At 36.9% G+C, this 17867-nt stretch overlaps 1 long non-coding RNA gene across 1 annotated transcript in view; it reads left to right on the top strand.

The window, feature by feature from the left end:
• LOC120523550 overlaps nt 1-17385 on the top strand; it is a 62645-nt gene extending 45260 nt beyond the window's left edge. The window contains exons 2-3 of the long non-coding RNA XR_005632648.1: nt 14714-14808; nt 17210-17385. This is a non-coding gene — a long non-coding RNA (uncharacterized LOC120523550). The remainder of the gene's footprint in view (nt 1-14713; nt 14809-17209) is intronic.
• The last annotated feature ends 482 nt before the right edge of the window (nt 17386-17867 follow it).

Here is a 17867-nt window from a genome sequence, read left to right as displayed (position 1 = left end):
AAATGAAATGATTAAATCAATGAGAGAATGAATCTGCTAACAATACATTTTCTACATGATGTCATGAGTTAACTTACCATATCAATTCTCAAGCAAAAACAACCATGTCATCAAAACACAATTCAAACAAAGCTTCACAAAGTCTTACTTGCAGTGCTACTGAACTCTGTCTTTACATAATCAATACCGCTATATTTTTCCTAGCTCATTATTGTTTCAGTGCCTTCTATCCTATAGCATTTAAAGAATCACATGAACCAAATGTTAGGAATAATTCCAAATGTAAATTGCCTCCCTAAAGCTTTAGATAAGAGTGTATTTCACAATACTCTAGGATTGCCTTAACAACCACAAATCCTTTTAAATATTTCCATCTGTTTGCATTCTTGCTGCAGGACATAGATAGCTTTAACTCAGTTTGTTAATGAAGTCTTAATATCTGTTGCATAAAATGTTAAAATTGCTCTGCTTCATGATTTGAAAGCCTTGCTGTTTTTGACTAACCACAGTGGTGCGTCAATTCTTGACAATCATATTGTGCTGTGAGGCCCTGTTCTTATGTGGTTTGTATACCTTTACACTATTGTATATCATTCTAAGTCTATCAGTATTTCCTGAAATAGGCTACCTGGATTCCTTTGTTTTATTTTATACGTATATGTAAACATATACTGTATGTATAGGGCATTGCCAAGCAATAAACACAGTAATTCTAGCTCAGAAAGTGTCTAAGTTGGTATTCCTATATTTCAGCTTCTATTGGAAGCTGAAAAATGTCTGTGTGGTCAACAAATGAGGGCAGTATTTGATATCTTGTCCTCCTTGTAAAATTGCAGTACTCCTAGAGCTTGCAAACATGGCCATATCTGAACAATCTGCCACATAAAGGTCCTGATCAGGCTTCTTAGAAGAGCACAAGGATGAAAAAGTAGAATGCAGCCTTAAATCAGATTGCTGTTCTGGGTAGAAAAATCAACTAAAGCATAAACAGAATTTCTGCCTGTGGCATTCATTTTCCATAGACGTTCTGGAAGTTCCTGATACTCTCTGGATGATAACTTGTGGTCAAATGAACTCAAAACAAAGATAATGAAAAAAAAGTCTACCAAAAACCATAGAATAATTTTTTCTATCTTTAAAATTACTTTGTGAAAGAAAACCATGCAAAGCAGGTCAACAGCAGATAATCTTTGTCACAGGACCTTGATGAACATGCATGGGCCTAGCACATTTCAAATATGAAATATACACACAAAACTATTTTAATGCACGTTTAATATCAATATCTCATGATCCCTGTAGAAATTTCAGGAATGGCCAGCAGGCTGAAATGAGTAAAACATGTAGTGAAGTATTAAAGGGTAGTGATAGACCAAATATTCAAAATGGAAATTATTGAAAAAAAGTGAGTAACTTGAGTTTTGTGGACTTGATACATTTTCAGATTAGTTACAGGATTTTTGTGAATGTAAAAAAATAAAAATACCAGTGCGTGCATTATTTTAAAGCCAATATCTAGATTTCGATTTACTTGTATTATACTGTACTGTAGTTTCATACAGCAGGAGAGGTTAAATGTTAAAAAGAAACTACAAGGATATCTTTTTTGAATATTAAAAACTGCATTTACAGCAGCTTTAGGGGAATTAGCTCATGATTGAAATGTCAAAGATGAAAGCAGTTTTTAAACAATTAGAGCTGCCACCTCAAAAATACAGCATCTTGAGTTCCTATCCCTGCCCAGATATTGTCTGTGTGGGTTTTCCATACACATCCCCAAAGGCATGTATGTTAGGATAACTGGTGACTCCAAAATGATTCTGTAGGTTTATATGTCAGAGGGCCAATCGATGGACTGCTTTCCTGCCTCTCACCTAGTACCACCAGGGTAGGCTGTGTCCCTCGTAGCACTGATTTGGATTAAGCTGGTTTAAAAATGTTGTTAGAAGAACAAAATATAACTTAAATAAAGACTTGATGAGTGCATTGTTTTGTTTACTGCAAAATAGCTGGTAGCATTGAAGAATCACTGATCCAGCATCCTGAGTTCAAACTGTGAAACTATAGTATGTGTTGTCCTTTTTGGAGTTCACATAATCTCCCTGTTATGTGGGCTTTTGTGCAACAACCTCAAAGACATACAGGTTAGGCTTGTTAGGATCCTAACTTGCCTTAATCAAGTTATAAAAGAATCATATGTTTCTTGGTGGACATGAAAAAGGATACTGAATATTTCTTAGCACAGTGATAAAAGAAATGCATTTGTAAAATTCATAATGGATTTCTTTAATAATTACCAAATTATACATGTTCTGCATCTGCCTAACAGACCAGTTGATAGCAGACAGAATTTTGATGGAACCTTTAATGTACATCATGTTTAGTGAATGCAATAAATAAATTGATGCATGCAGGATTACTACAGAAAAGTGAATTATTATATTGAATTAAGATATATATGACAAATATTTATAAGATAATTATTTAATATACTTCACTACATTAGACAACTGAAAGTAGATCATAGTTTACTCGTGGGAAAAATTCAGACTAACTTTTGCCATGGTCACCTTAAAAGCCCTACCTGTTGCTTCAAATGAGATCCTAAAATAATGTGATTCATGAAAAACTTTCAGTTTAGTTTTCAATTTAAACAGCTTTTGATGATATTGATTTAATAGCAAGGATTGACAAATGTTTGTTATACTTGAATATTCAAACAAAATGTTTAACATCCACAGCATTAACCCCAAACATCTGTTATGCTCAGAATTCTATGTAGAAATGGTTAAGCCGAATTGTCTCTCGGGGATAGCTGTTATGATCCGATGTACAGTGTTAAACCCAAATAACTCCTGAAAAAGTATTCTGCTGCCATCTAGTGGATAAAACACCATCAAGCTGCAAAAAAAGAAACATGATTATTTGTATACATTTTGCCACTCAACCAAAAATCACAATAATGTAGAAACAAAAAGCTGTCAAGTTACTTTTACAACAAACTGAAAATAAACTATTATTTGAATCATGCAACAGTGAGGACAACATGAACTGGTCATCAGACTTTGGCATGTGTAGTGAAACTGATGCATTGTATGACTGAACCACCTTGATATGCCTGGTGATTTCGGTTGCATGAAGATTCACAGTGGAGCAAGCAGGTACATGACAAACCAGCAAAATGATTATGATCAAGTGGAAGGACAAGGAAAGGTATCAGCATCCTCAGCAATGTTCATAATGCAGCAACTGTCAATGTTCTTGTCAGGGAAAATGTGGAAGTCACTAATCCTTATGCTGTGGTAGCCTGCAATAACACAGTGGGCTGGATCCATCATGTGGGTTGGGCATTAACATTCTTTCTTCTCATGTACAAGCAACAGAAAAACATATAAGAAAAGTGTGCAAAGAAACAAAGGATGTGTATTAAATCTGCATCAGTACAGCAGTATTATTGTATTTATGTTGACATTTTGGTGTTTACAAGTTTTTGTTACAAATGTAAATGTAACATTTTTGGCTTATTTTTGTAGGAGTAAAAATAATGCTAAATATGTTAATAAAAATATGACAAAATGGAGGATGTGATGCTACCAATCAAAATGTGCTGAAGTATGTTGGAAGAATCTCCAAAATATAGCTAGGTCAGATTTAATGGTATATCAGTGTTAAATTCTGAGATATAGTCTATAAACTGGATTCTGGCATAATTTCTATTAACCAGATGTGCCAGGATGGCAAGAAGTACATGGGATATACTGTAGCATTCTCTTTCTGTAGTGATATGGTATAGATCAGTGGTTCTCAAACTGTGGGGGCGTGAAGTAACAAAAAGCGGGGCACGAAGATGCGAAAAAAAGAAAACAAGAATTGAAAATATGAAAAATACATCTATTGAAACCAAAACAAATTAACTTAAACTACATTCTGATACTAGAAAAATAAATATAGGGTTAGATAAATGTCGATAAAAGTTAAGTAGGTATAATAAAATATGCATCTATGATATATCATTAATTAAAAAAGAACAAACTGGAATTAGTGGGCTCCTTTCAAAAAAACATTAGGGGGTCGCGATTAAAATTGTTATGAAAACTCGGGTAGCAAAACGTAAAGGTTGAGAAACGCTGGTATAGATGATCACGACTGTCTTGAATATTCAGTTGAATTGTTCCAATACCAGTCTCTCAAAGCTTCATCACAACTGATGTAAGTGCTATCAGCCTGTAGCCATTCAGACATTCTGTTTTTGTTTTCTTAGGCACAGAGATAATTGTTGTCTTTTTGAAGGAGGCTGGCACCAAAGATTATCTTAGCTGTTATTAGAATGAGTTTCAGACATTACAAAATGGGTGTGGGGCTTCATAACTGTTAGCTGCAGTCTTCTGGCCTAGTAGGCTCAAAATATAGGGTGCTGATTAAATTGTAAGAAATGTTCCATAATCTAGCAAAAGCCCCAAAAGAGGAAGGATGAATTTTAATCGGCAGTTTTGCACAAAATGGCAAACAAAGAATCTTTATAGATAAAGGAGTTATTCACAAAACTAGAAAAATAGAAGGAAAAGCTCAAAAGAGCAAAAATAGGTAAAAATAGTTACATAAAGGACAAACATATAGTAAAAAAGTCCCAATATACAATCCATAGTCCTAATCCTTAAAACAGAAGCAAGAGAGCCAGTAAAAACAGAGTAAACAAAAAAAATAACATAATCCTCACAGAATCCTGACTAACACAATGATTTCCTGATCTCATTTTACTCTGGTTTGGTCCAAAATAGCCAGAGATAAGATGCAGAAGTGGTGATATCAGGGTGACCTTGCCTTCACAGGCTTCACCCTTAAAACATAAGGAATGCAGGCACATTTGAAAAGGCAGTACATAATAGTGGACATAATTGAAAATACATAAAAATATGACACATAAAAACTCAAAAACAACAAATAAAAATAATAAAATGCATAAACTTTGACTAATGCATAACATTAATGAATTATATTAAGAATCTCAGTGAAGATGCCAGGTAATTGGTCACTGTAGGTTTTTAAATCACGGCCTGAAATTCTGTCCAGACTGGAAGCCTTAATGACTTTAGCTCATTTAAAAATCTTCCTTATGTCATGTACAGAAACAAAAAGAATTAATCATGTGGCCCTGTTGGCATTTGAATGGCAGGCTACTTGTTACCGCCATCAAAACAAGCTTTGAAAATATTCACCTGATTTAGAAAAGAAAATGCAGATGAGAATTGAAATATATGTGAAAGTATGTGAGGAGGCAAAGAGATAATAAGCCTCTTTCACACATGTGGTCCAGGAAATTGAGTTAACCATTCCAAAAAATGATCTGCTAACAAAATTCTACTAAATGATCAATCAACATATTCATTTGTTACCATCCATCACAGTGCGCTGAATCAGCACATCAAAAATGAGGGCACTCTAGTGCTTGGTGTGCTTCATTCAGCTACATTTTGGCTCTGTTCACACATACCCAAATACAAGGAAAATTTTGAGGACTATGACCTGGGAAATTCCTGAGTAAGCTTTGCTGGAGTAAATTTCTGGGAATGCTTGCATGGACAAGAGAGGCGATTGTCTCAAAGTAAATAGCTCAACAGCAGTCATTCATCCAAATAATATAATGGCAGGTAACACCATCATGTCCATGTGACTCTTTGAGTGTGGAAAAACCATTCATTGCTTCTCCTACCAAAACTGCCAACTATGGCATTAGTACTACAGCCTTGCCCCTTTACAATTATTAATAGGCACTTTCTTTTTTTCCAGACTGTTGAAGGTAACCACCAGTCATACTGCAAAAAAATTCATTAATGCAGTATGAAGTCCATTTTCACAAAGACTTGTTCATATAGCTTTATCACATGTTGTATATTTCTTTATCTTTTAAAGGTTACTTGAATCTTTTAATATAAATAAGTTAGTAAAGCCCAATTTAAAGACGCCATAGACAGAGCCTGATGTGGCCAGCTACCGCATTGCATGCATAAGGAGAGACGTGCATACATGTTCATTTTTATATATCAAACGTTAAATCAATAAAAACACTTTTTAATCAGATAATTTTAGAGATCCTATGCTTAATTAATAGTGTTTGTAAACTTAGAATGTTTCCATTTCCTACCAGACTAGAACAGGAAGCAGCACTATCGGGCTTTTCTCATTGTTTTTTGTTCATCTTCTTACATGCACACTATTATGTTTAATAATGGTACTGAGAATATAATACCTGTTTCACAGAACACTAGTGAAACAAACAATCTACAATTTTGTGGTTTATCTCTGATACTTGCAAAATCTATTTATGCAAAACATTTGGGTTTATTTATAGCCACTCTTCTTTCTTGAGTACCTTGTACTTTTTCCACTCAGTGGAGTTCAGTTTTCTTCAGCCACAAGAACCAGAAAAAGGAAGTGATGTGAAAAGCTATGATTAGCGTGAAAATGTAAGAAAGATACTTGGGGTGTAGCCTAGTTTCACCAGACACTCTGCAAGACGATCACTGACAGAACACAGGAAGGGACTGGTCAATCAGCGCAATTGCTCTTGGTCAAGAGTTTGTTCTCTCACCAAGCTATAAATTTATTTTTGTACAGTTTGTTTTTGATCAGCAAACTAAGCCATTTTTGGACTCTTGCCCAATATTGGTTGATGGTTTTGCAGTAAAAATATTTTTACATTTTTTGCACCCAGGATGCAGGTTAGCTCAGTTATTATTGGGAGTTAAAAAAGACAAAGGTGGCTATGTGGAGTTTGCACAACCTTCCCATGACAATATATGTTTTCATTCCATGTCCTAAACACATGGATTTTGAAGTAAATAGAAATTCTACATTTGTCTCAGATGAGTGAATGTGCCTCTGTGAGTGGGTACATTCTGTGATGGCCTGCCAACTCCAAACTCATCTGTTCAGGAAGGCTTTTAGCTCTACTTGACTTTATTACCCTTCTCTCAGTTTACCTCTCTGTCACGATGCTCGTGTATCTAGTATCTAACCTGTATGTGTGTGTGCTAAACCATCAATTATGTTGTCTGTTAGGCTTTCTCTGAATTTACTGTCTTAATCTTCTTTATTTATTTATTTGGTTTGTACTATGCTATATACTGTATACCCTGCTGTTCTTTCTTATATTCTGTAAGTGCCGTGAGCATGGGAAAGGAGCTATATAAATAAAATGTATTATTATTATTATTATTATTATTATTATTATAACTATTGTAATTCCTAGACTATTCAAAAATGTATAACTGGATTACATAGATTTGACAGTTGGATGGATGAATTTTCTGATTCGGTCTTTGCCATTACAGGATCAAAGAAAGAAAAATCTTACCCGAACATTAACAGTTTTTACTTAAGAAACATAGCAAAAGTTAGACCTCTTATATCATTGAAAGATGCTGAGAAATTAATTCACGCTTTTGTTTTCAGTAGACTAGATTACTGTAACGCACTCCTCTCAGGACTACCCAAAAAAGACATAAATCACTTGCAACGAGTGCAGAATGCAGCTGCTAGAATCCTAACTAGGAAAAGAAAATCCGAGCACATCTCTCCAGTTTTGATGTCACTACACTGGTTACCGGTGTCATTCAGGATTGACTTTAAAATACTGCTTATGGTTTATAAAGCCTTAAATAATCTCGTTCCATCTTATATATCGGAATGCCTGACATGTTATATTCCAAATCGTAAACTTAGATCCTCAAATGAGTGTCTCTTTATAATTCCAAAAGCTAAACTTAAAAGAAGTGGTGAGGCGGCCTTCTGCTGTTATGCACCTAAAATCTGGAATAGCCTGCCAATAGGAATTCGCCAGGCTGATACAGTGGAGCACTTTAAAACACTGCTGAAAACACATTACTTTAACATGGCCTTCTCCTAATTTCACTTTAACATAATACTGATACTCTGTATGTTCAATTCATCATAATAACTATTCATAGTGGCTCTAAAATCCATACTGACCCCAACTCTGTCTTCTGTTTATTTTTCCGGTTTCTTTGTGGTGGCGGCCTGCGCCACCACCACCTACTCAAAGCATCATGATGCTCCAACATTGATAGACTGAAAGCCAGAAGTCTATGTGACCATCATCATCAAGTCCTTCCATGAAAACCCTAAATACAAAGAGGACTGTTTGATTTATGTTAGGTAGATTGCCCAGAGGGGTCTGGGCGGTCTCTTGGTCTAGAATCCCTGCAGATTTTATTTTTTTTCTCCTGCCTCTGGAGTTTTTGTTTTTTTTGTTTTTTCTGTCCACCCTGGCCATCGGACCTTAATTATTCTATGTTAATTAATGTTGACTTATTTTTATTTTTTATTGTGTCTTCCATTTTTCTATTCTCCATTTTGTAAAGCATTTTGAGCTACATTTTTTTGTATGTAAATGTGCTATTTAAATAAATGTTGTTGTTGTTGTTGTAAAGCAGGAACCAAACCTGGACGGAATACCCGGCCATTATAAGACACATGGAAACTCATTCATATTGGGTTTAACTTAGGGTTGTCTATTAATTTAATAAAAATATACCTTTAGGATATGGGAGGAAGAGCAGAGTACTTAAGGAAAAATCTGCTCAGGCACTTCACATGTTGGGTTTCAAATTTTGGACTCTGGAGCCGTGAGGCAGCTAATCACTTCACCATTGTGCCACTTTTACACTATTGTTTAATTTATCTTTACATGTATAAGAAAACCCATGCCTTTTTAATGCTTTATAATGGAGTAAGCCATGAAAATCAATTCACACAGTACTTATGTCACATCTGCTATATGTTAGCCTGTTGCATCCTTTCAAAAAACTACTAAAAATGTGTTTCCTGCTCTATTTGTTGATGACGCCAAGTCTGAGGTTTTACTTCATGCGGGAATTTCTTTGATCTTCACTTTTTTTTTGTCAAGGAACTAATCATGTAGTGGGATGTCATTAAAGTTCATGTGTGTGTAAAGGCAGGCATCCCAAAACTTTTGGCAATATAGTGTATGTTTCCTTTCCCTTTGCTATATGGAAGCATATTATTTCATATGAGCAGCTGAGGTCAGTGCATATTTTGGTGAGGATGAAAAAATCAATAAAGCTCATTGTTCAAGACAGCCATATCCTGCATAGCACTATGAATTGCATAGATAAGTTTCCATGTATAGAGACAATATTTCAAGTGTAACCTGAAGTCCATTATCAGTTGTATTGTACACATGACAATAATCACTCTAGAAACCCTAAAATAGTCATTGGCAGCCCCACAAGAGTTAAGAAAAGTTAGCCCTGATAATTAGTGATGCAACACATGGTCCAACTTATTGCACTGAAATTTAGCCATTTTCAGAGTACGCCAAGTAACTATAATACTTAATTGTGGTGAGAACAGTGTGAAGTTTTTACATAAGGTTATACAGTGCGCTACGTAATGCTTGGAACAGAGACATGTTTTTCCTTGATTTACTCCTCTGCTCCACAGTTTTAAATTACAAATCAAACAATTCACACATTTAATTAATTTATTTATTTGTATACATTTTGGTCACACCATGTGGAAATGACAACACTTTTTCTACATGGACCCCTCATTAAGTCCCAAACATTATGGGGGTAGGGGACACTATAGGTTAACATGGCTTAGGTGATGCTGGTTGTGTTTGGTTGAAGTAGTGGTTATTTTGCCATTTACCCAGGCTACAATGCCTAAATTAAAACACCAGAAGTCAACACGTCAGGGCATAGTATCTCCCATGTGGCTTCCATGTACCATACACAGCGCATATGCAAGAAGAGAGGTTGGCAACAGAGTGATGCACAAAACTTCTAACAAAATAGTACAATTATTCTTTTAACCTGATTCTGACAACGTGATGAAAAATGTAAAATCAGATACCAAAAAATAATTTCCCACTATTTTATGTTGGAAAAAAATGATGTATTACCAGACAAACCCTCACCAAATTTCCCTAAATATGACTGAAACTCTTAGACACTTATGTAATCATTAACCTGTGATTTCTTTAATGCTATAAAACAGTCAAATAATCAGTTATCCAGCTAAAAAACTATTACGAAGGTGATCAATGGGAGTGTTTCTCCAAATTAGCCTACGTTCTTGATACAAGAGACAGAAAGCGATGCCGGGCCTTTCCTATGGAGAGAAGGCTTACCTCCTAGGCAGACTAGCACAGTGGACTTGCTTCACAGCAAAATGTACTTCTGAAATTTATACTTAAAGAAATGGTACTACCTTTCCAGTTGCTTTAGCTTTTCTTCATTTCATTTTCCAGAATAGGCATGATCTCAAAAATACTGCTAAGGCACCACGGGAGTTTTTTAAAGCTTAAAAAATGGAATATTCTTGAATGACCAAACCAGTCACTCAATAAATGCAGCCACTGCACACTGCACTGCATATCAGAACAAAGCAAATAAAGTAACAAGAATAGCAGGGCAAGGCTCAGATCATGTGGGCACATGCAGGAGTGACTTAGAGAAAAAGGGAGAGAAATAGAGGTGCTGAGCATCATAAGGCTAAGCAGTCATAGTGCAGAACCATTTTCAAACTTATTTTCAGAGGCACTTTTGGTGAAATGTGGCTTGTAACAATGAAAAAAGTCCAAAAGCCATTATATACAGAAAAATTGCATAAAAAGTGATGGCTGTATTTTTTTTTTTTTTTACAGAAATATGATTTATGATGATAAAATAACCACACTTACAAAGCAATGGTATACAGGCTCATGATGAGTAAAATGTAGAAACTATCTTTTGCCCTTACATACATTTATAAATGCAGTCCTGTTTCAGGCAGCTGTCATGGAGTCATGGAGTCATGGAAGTGTGTTGTTTCATTGTGAGACAGACAAGCCAGTAGTGATTAGAGAGAGTACCAGAGGGTAAATTACACCAATAAATGCATGTTAGTTTAATCTTATTTCCTATTTTAGTTTTCTATTAACACAAGTTTGTCTTTGTGCTGAGGTCAGTGCCATGTTTATAGTGTCTTAAGGCAATGTTCTTCTTTCTAAATGTTTCCTATAATTGCACAATTCTTTCTAAGGAGACCAAGCATGAATATTAACCTTTTAATTAGCACCTATAATTCATACCAGGGCTTACTATTGTAATCCAGGTAAATTTCAGCAAAACAAACATAGCCTTGTGATCTCCAAAGTAATGATGTTTAGAAGACAGCTTTAATTCATTTTGCAAGGTTCTTATAAACAGAGAAGCAGTAAAAATGATTGAGAGGTTCATTACAAATTCAAAATGCCTTATCAGACTGGCTTCAATGAAAATATCCAACCAGGACTATGTGTGTGCACTTCTTATATTTAGTCTTGCTTGTGGTATTAATTTTTGTTTAGCAGAAATTGCATTAACCTGTGATGAAATTCTTACCTACAGCCAGGGTTACGGCCTGGGAAATAGCAGACATGGTCATCTGAATATTGTAGATCAGCCACTCAGAACACAAGTCATTAGACTCTGAGAGGAAACATACGCAGGCACAAAATGACCCAGCCAACTAAACACATCCCATCTCAGACATAAGCTCAAAGCATTATGTTGTGACAAACTATCTCAGAAATTAAATTGATATGATGTTTCCATTTTATACATCGGAAAAAGAAAGTGAGCAATAGGCTTTACATGCTGGCCTTTCTTGTGGTTAAGAATGAGCTCAATTTTTATGCCATGGTGCACTGAAGCCTATTTAAAAGAAAACACACAATGTATTATATAATACACAATTAAATTACTTGGGTGAAACCAAAAAATATTTGCCATCATTCTTAAAAATAACATAAAATGCTGTCTAATTAACTAAATTGTATAAAAAGCAGATACCTTGTGTCCTTTTTATAGTTGCCTTCTTCGTCTTTTCTCCATGAATGAAACCTTTGACCACAGACGTCACAGGATGTATTTGATCTTTTCATCTCACAGAATTTCATATGGTCAGCATTTATTTTTAAATATAGCTCTTTTTTTCCACGTACATGACCACAGGACCACAAAGTTAGGTTTGGTTTTAAGAAGTGATTAGAACAATTGAATTTATGATAAACGTCCCTAGTACATATTACAGGTTTATAGAGTCATTATCATGAAACTGTCATTTGACCTGCTAATCAACATGTAACACAACAGCACTCTTCCCATGATTAGTGAGTAAAACTACCTTACCTTGAAATGTCTGCCTTCCTTACCTGAAAAACACACTGAAATATATATGTGCCTAGGGCTCATTTGATATTAGACCATGAGTTTAGACAGTAAACAATTAAAAAGAAAAAAGTCAAAATGACAGTCAGGGAATGTAATACTTCTGTGAGACGATTACAGATAATAATAGTAATTATGTATTTTTTCCATAAATGAACTTCATCCAATTAGTTATATAAATTACTTTAAAACTAATATGAAGCTTAAAATGCTTTGTTTGCTCTGAGGTTTTCTGGGATTTTTGCAGTTTGAGTTGTCATCTTCTGCCTCAGTTTGAACTAATTAGGATACACATCCCAGATTTACACTCACATATTTTCTTAAGTAATAACTATGGATTTATCACAATACTTTATTTTAGCCCCACTTTTTTAAGAAGACCTCCTTTCTTGACTTTTCTGATTTATCTAGACATCTGCACCCTATGACAGTGGAGACAAGTGGATGAAGGCCAATGTTCGCTTTTATTTAACTATACGTGCTGCATAATGTCTGGATGGGCAATGATAAGACTCAGTTGCATTGTGTGCCCAGTACCTTTTCTCCATTTCTTTACTTCTCTCTAACTGGTTTAACATGGAAGCAGGCACCTTTCCCCCATTACGGCATGTACTAGAAAGTTTAGAAATTTGTAAACTTTTCTGTGTAGTTTTTTTCCAAGACTTTATTTTGTCTTTACAAACATTAATGTACTGTAGAATGAGAACTAGGCAAGTGAGAAATGCACAAAAGTGTGGCTAGGAAGGAACCATCTATGTGTGGGGTACCAGGCACACTCACACACACACACACCCAAACTAGCAAATGCCTGACAAATTCTGGCCTATTAACCTGGGGACGTGGGGATAAAGTACAGACACATAATAGTCAACAACCATGTGTAGGATTCAAACCCAGGATAATGGCAGTTGTAATAACTAATGCATAACAGAACAGAAAAATAAACCCATACTGTATATTTACAAAGCACTACACTATTGAGGAATCCATGTAGGTTTTTAGTTGGAATGAGTGAATGCCACACAGAAAAAATAATATTTATCCATTGTGCCGGCCGGGACGCCCAGGAGGAATGGAGGAGGGCTTCTGCCTCCTCCAGACCGCGAGGGGGCGTCCGCCCTGGTTATGTTGGGGGCCTCGGGTAAAGGGCTTGGAAGCCCAGCCCTGTAGGGACCCGTGGCCACTGCCAGGCGGCGTCCCGGTGCCTGTAGAAGTCTGGAGCCCAGCACTTCCGCCACACCAGGAAGTGCTGGGGGGAAGAAGACAGGGGACACCCGGAGGGCTTCCGGGTGCGCAGCCGGCATTTCCGCCACACTGGGGCATGTCTTTTGAGGAGTGCCGGGAAGCAGCTGGAGCCCATCCGGGTTCCTATTTAAGGGGCCGCCTCCCTCCAGTCATTGGCGGAAGTCGGGTGGAAGAGAGACAGAGCTGGAAAGAGGACTGGAGGCGGCCAGGAGAGAGAGGCATTGAGACTGTGAGGCCTGGACATTGGAGGATCGGTGCTGGAGGCACTGGGGTTTGTGGTGCACGTTATTTGTAAACAATATTTGTAAATAAACAGTGTGTGGTGAACTTAAGATGTCCGTCTGCCTGTGTCCGGGTTCAAGTCCACACCATATGTGTGAATTAAAATAACCTGAACTATCCAGAGATGAGCAACTAGTGACTTGGTGTCAGACAGCATGCAGCAGAGGTCAGTGTATAGGTGTCATTTAAAGATTTGGTGTATTTAAAAGTGTTGGTCTCGGAGATGATTAAATGCATCACATGGGAATCATTCAGTGTAAGGGGGAAATGTAAGGGTCATAACCTTTCAAAATCTGATCCAGCAGCATCTATGGCACAGCAGACACCAACACTACAGGACACACACACACACACACACATTCACTTGCACCCACATTCAGTCAAAAGGTCCTACAAAAGTTCTATTAAGAGGGATGTGAAAGGAAACTGTGGAAAACACTGAGAGAATGTGTAAATTACACAGTAAGCTGCAAAACAAAGGAAAAACTGAAGAAAAATTGGTCAGAACCTATAATGGCATCATCTGGTGTAAGGCAGGAAGTAACTCTGAATGGCATCAGTTTCATAATATCTCACACACATGGTCCTATTTAGAGTCTCCAATCAAGATAAACTGAGAGGCTTGGAGGAAAACTGAAACCCTTGGCTATATAAACCAGTAAACTCTACTCCAGATCAGCCTGGGCTGGAATTTGGTCCCAGGAGCCTGGAGCTGTGGTGCAACAGCAATAACCATTAACCTATGCTGCTCAACTTTGAATTAACTTATTTTTTTCCACAGAGTACTTCTATTTGCTCACTACTATAGTACTGTAGTACTTTGTACATCTACAAATGCAGCATAGTGGAAAAAACAAAACAAGTAATACTGTGGTTAAATTTTGCAAAAAGTGGCATTCTCTGCAATACAAAAAAGGAAAGTCTTAATTGTTTGTTTCTTTCCTCCCCAGATTCAAGATAGTTATTTCAGATGAACACCTAGAAGACCCCCCCACTTTACATATAGCAGTCTGATGATCTAGGAGAAGATGGGGATGACTCCTTGGTGAGTGAAGCAGAAATAAAACCTCATCAAATACCCACACATTTTCAAGCTTAAGACTTCTCTCATTTTTCATCTAACATTCAATTTATAAGGTCCCAATTGTTTTTCCATGCAGTTTTCCATGTTCTTTTAAGATTTTACTTACCGTGACATATATAATCCTATGCTTATTTTTAAATATATGTTAACAATGAATGAATTCTTTTACAAGCATGGTGAAAAGATTATCTCTTTGAAATGCATACCAAAAGTTTCAGGAAGTAGCATAACTGTGCAGCATCTATGGAAGGGAGGGTTTTACTGCTGCGCTTACAGAGTAAACTATAATCAGAGATATGCACAGGATAAAAGAGAAGAAAGCCTGTCAATGACGTTATTTTCCCCATGTAAAACCCCTTTATGTTTGACATACAATCAGAAAACTTCAAAGGGAATAAAATGCTTTAATACTATCATGCAGAGAGTAGAATTTTCTTTTCTCTAAGATGTGAAATTGTGAAACAGCATCTCTCCTTAAACCTTTTTTAATTTTTTTTTTGTAATTTTGGATATTCATGTAAATGAGCCTTACCAGAGTGAGCAGACTAAAGCACATACAGTACATAATGTTCAGGTACCCAGTGTCAAATATGTGTGTCCGTGGATCACCCTCCTGATTGAACCTGGGTAAACAATCTGGGTTACTTGAACCCCCTCTATTCAACATATTACTCACGTCTTGCAGAAGCTTCATTGGTTCCCTGTTAAGTACCGCATTGATTTCAAAATTCTCCTGTTAACATTTAAGGCTATTCACAACCTTGCCCCTCCATATTTGTCCGACCCACTCCACATTGCCATTCCCTCCCAAACCCTTAGATCCTCTTCTTCCATCCACTTGACTGTCCCCTTCGTCCATCTTACCACCATGGGGAGCAGAGCATTCAGTTGCTCTACTCCCCAGCTTTGTAACTCATTACCATCTGAGCTTAGAAATATTGATTCATTCTCACTTTTCAAAACTAAACTTAAAATTAATCTTTTTAAGACTGCTTTTTCTCTTTGATTAAATTTGCTCTGTCTGATTTTAATTTTTGTACATTTAGTTTTTTTTTCTAATGTGTGTTTTATATATTGTTTGGTGTCCTGGAGTGTTTAGAAAGGCACTGAGGTACCCGGATAGGGGTGGTAGCGCCTGAGAAGACTGGAGGGGGGCTGTTGCCTCCTCCAGACCTCGGGGGCAACCGCCCTGGGGGCCGCGGGTATGACTCTGCAGGGGCCCATGGTCACCGCCAGGGGGACCCCAATACCTGGAGGACCCTGGACTCCAGCACTTCTGCCACACCAGGAAGTGGAGGAAACTGGGGGGAAGAGGAACAGGGATACCCGCAGTGCTTCCGGGGAGACAGCTGGCACTTCCGCCACACTAGGGCGTGTCGGTGGGAGATTGCCAGGAACATACCTGGAGCACATCCGGGTGCTTATTTAAAGGGGCCGCCTCCCTTCAGAGTTGGACTTGAGTCGGGTGGAAGAGTGGACAAGGTCTGTGGAGGAGAGAAGGAGGTGGTCTGAAGGAAAGAGAGAGAAGGCATTGTGTTGGCCTGGACTGAGGGGTATTGGAGGCTTGTGAGCTGACTTTTGTAATTAATGGAAGACCACAATAAACGTGTGTCGGGTAATACTAACGTGTCTGCCTGTCTATGTCCGGGTCATATTCCACAGCGCCTACAAATAAATAAAATGCATTATTATTATTATTATTATTGTTATTATTATTATTATTATTATTATTATTATTATTATTATTAAATGAGATGGCCCTGCTGGCACCCCTACATTGTTCAGTTCCAGCTATTTTACCTTGCATGACCGCACCGGAAAAGAAAAACTAACACAGCAGAAAAAATATGCAGCCTATGTTGCTTTATGATTTTTATTGCATTTTTAAAAATTGTACTTTTGTTATTATTCCATCTGCTTGAAAATGTTTGTTTGTATTGTACATTCTTCAAATGCCATTATATAAAATATAAGTTGATGGAATAATTAATTTACCTTTCATGTTGGCAGCTGAAATAGTTAACAATTAAGCAACGGCCTATCTGCATCCATGAATGGAGGCACAAAGTATAATGCATCAGTTTGTATGCATGAGACAGTAACAATTTATTTCCAATATTCAACTTTAACATTTTATTTCCATACCTTGCCTGCATATTTGTGAAGTATGAGTAGTCACTTGAAAGCCCTAATAGACTGCAGGAAAACCAGAGGACTCCCCACTCCCCCCTTTATGTTCTCTTCTCTTTTATCTGAGACTTGCTAGGAGCCTCCACAATCTTAAACCATCTACCCTTGGCCTCAGGTAGCAGTACTGATTTCTCCTAACTTACCCTTTCATCTTATTTTCTGTTTTGTGCAGGTATTCATCTCTTACATCAGTCTAGTCCACAGTATACAAGAGAGAAACACACCGCCTAGCAAGACCTATTTAAACCTGTATTTCTGCTAATCTCCTGTACACCTACTGTATCACAACAAAAAGAAAAACTGAATTCATGATATTCAAGTATTTTCCCATTTATCATTGCAAGCTGAACTTTTCCTGCATAACATTATAACTTTTTGATGGGCTTCACCTGCTTGGGAAATTAATGGAGTGACTGTTTTACATTAATTTGTAATGACAAATCCACTCTATCTCTATAGAGTCACGTTTTATAGTAGATAGCCTGTGATATCTTCAATAATTCTGGTGCTAGCTGGGTTAGGCTCTAGCTGGGTTAGAAAATGACATGACATGTGGGCCTTCACACAAAATGCCTTTAATTTTAAAACATACTTCACAAAGACAAACCCATCTTCCAACTGCTGCCCTTCATGTAAAAAACAACCTTAACAATCTAAAAATAACTAAATACAGAAAATGTCTGTTGTTAGTCTTACACTTGATTGCCCCGTAGTGATAACCCTTTACCATTCCTCCTTCATGTCACTTCAGACTCTTAAAAAATAAACGTTCAAAAACATTCTAAATCAGACGTGGTTAAGAGGAGCAGGAACCTTTGAAATGGGTGCAC

The sequence above is a fragment of the Polypterus senegalus genome, chromosome 2, assembly GCF_016835505.1.
Source record: "Polypterus senegalus isolate Bchr_013 chromosome 2, ASM1683550v1, whole genome shotgun sequence".
Taxonomy (NCBI): Eukaryota; Metazoa; Chordata; class Cladistia; order Polypteriformes; family Polypteridae; genus Polypterus; species Polypterus senegalus.
Note: the sequence above shows the minus strand (reverse complement) of the source record. Positions and strands in the feature narration are given on the sequence as shown.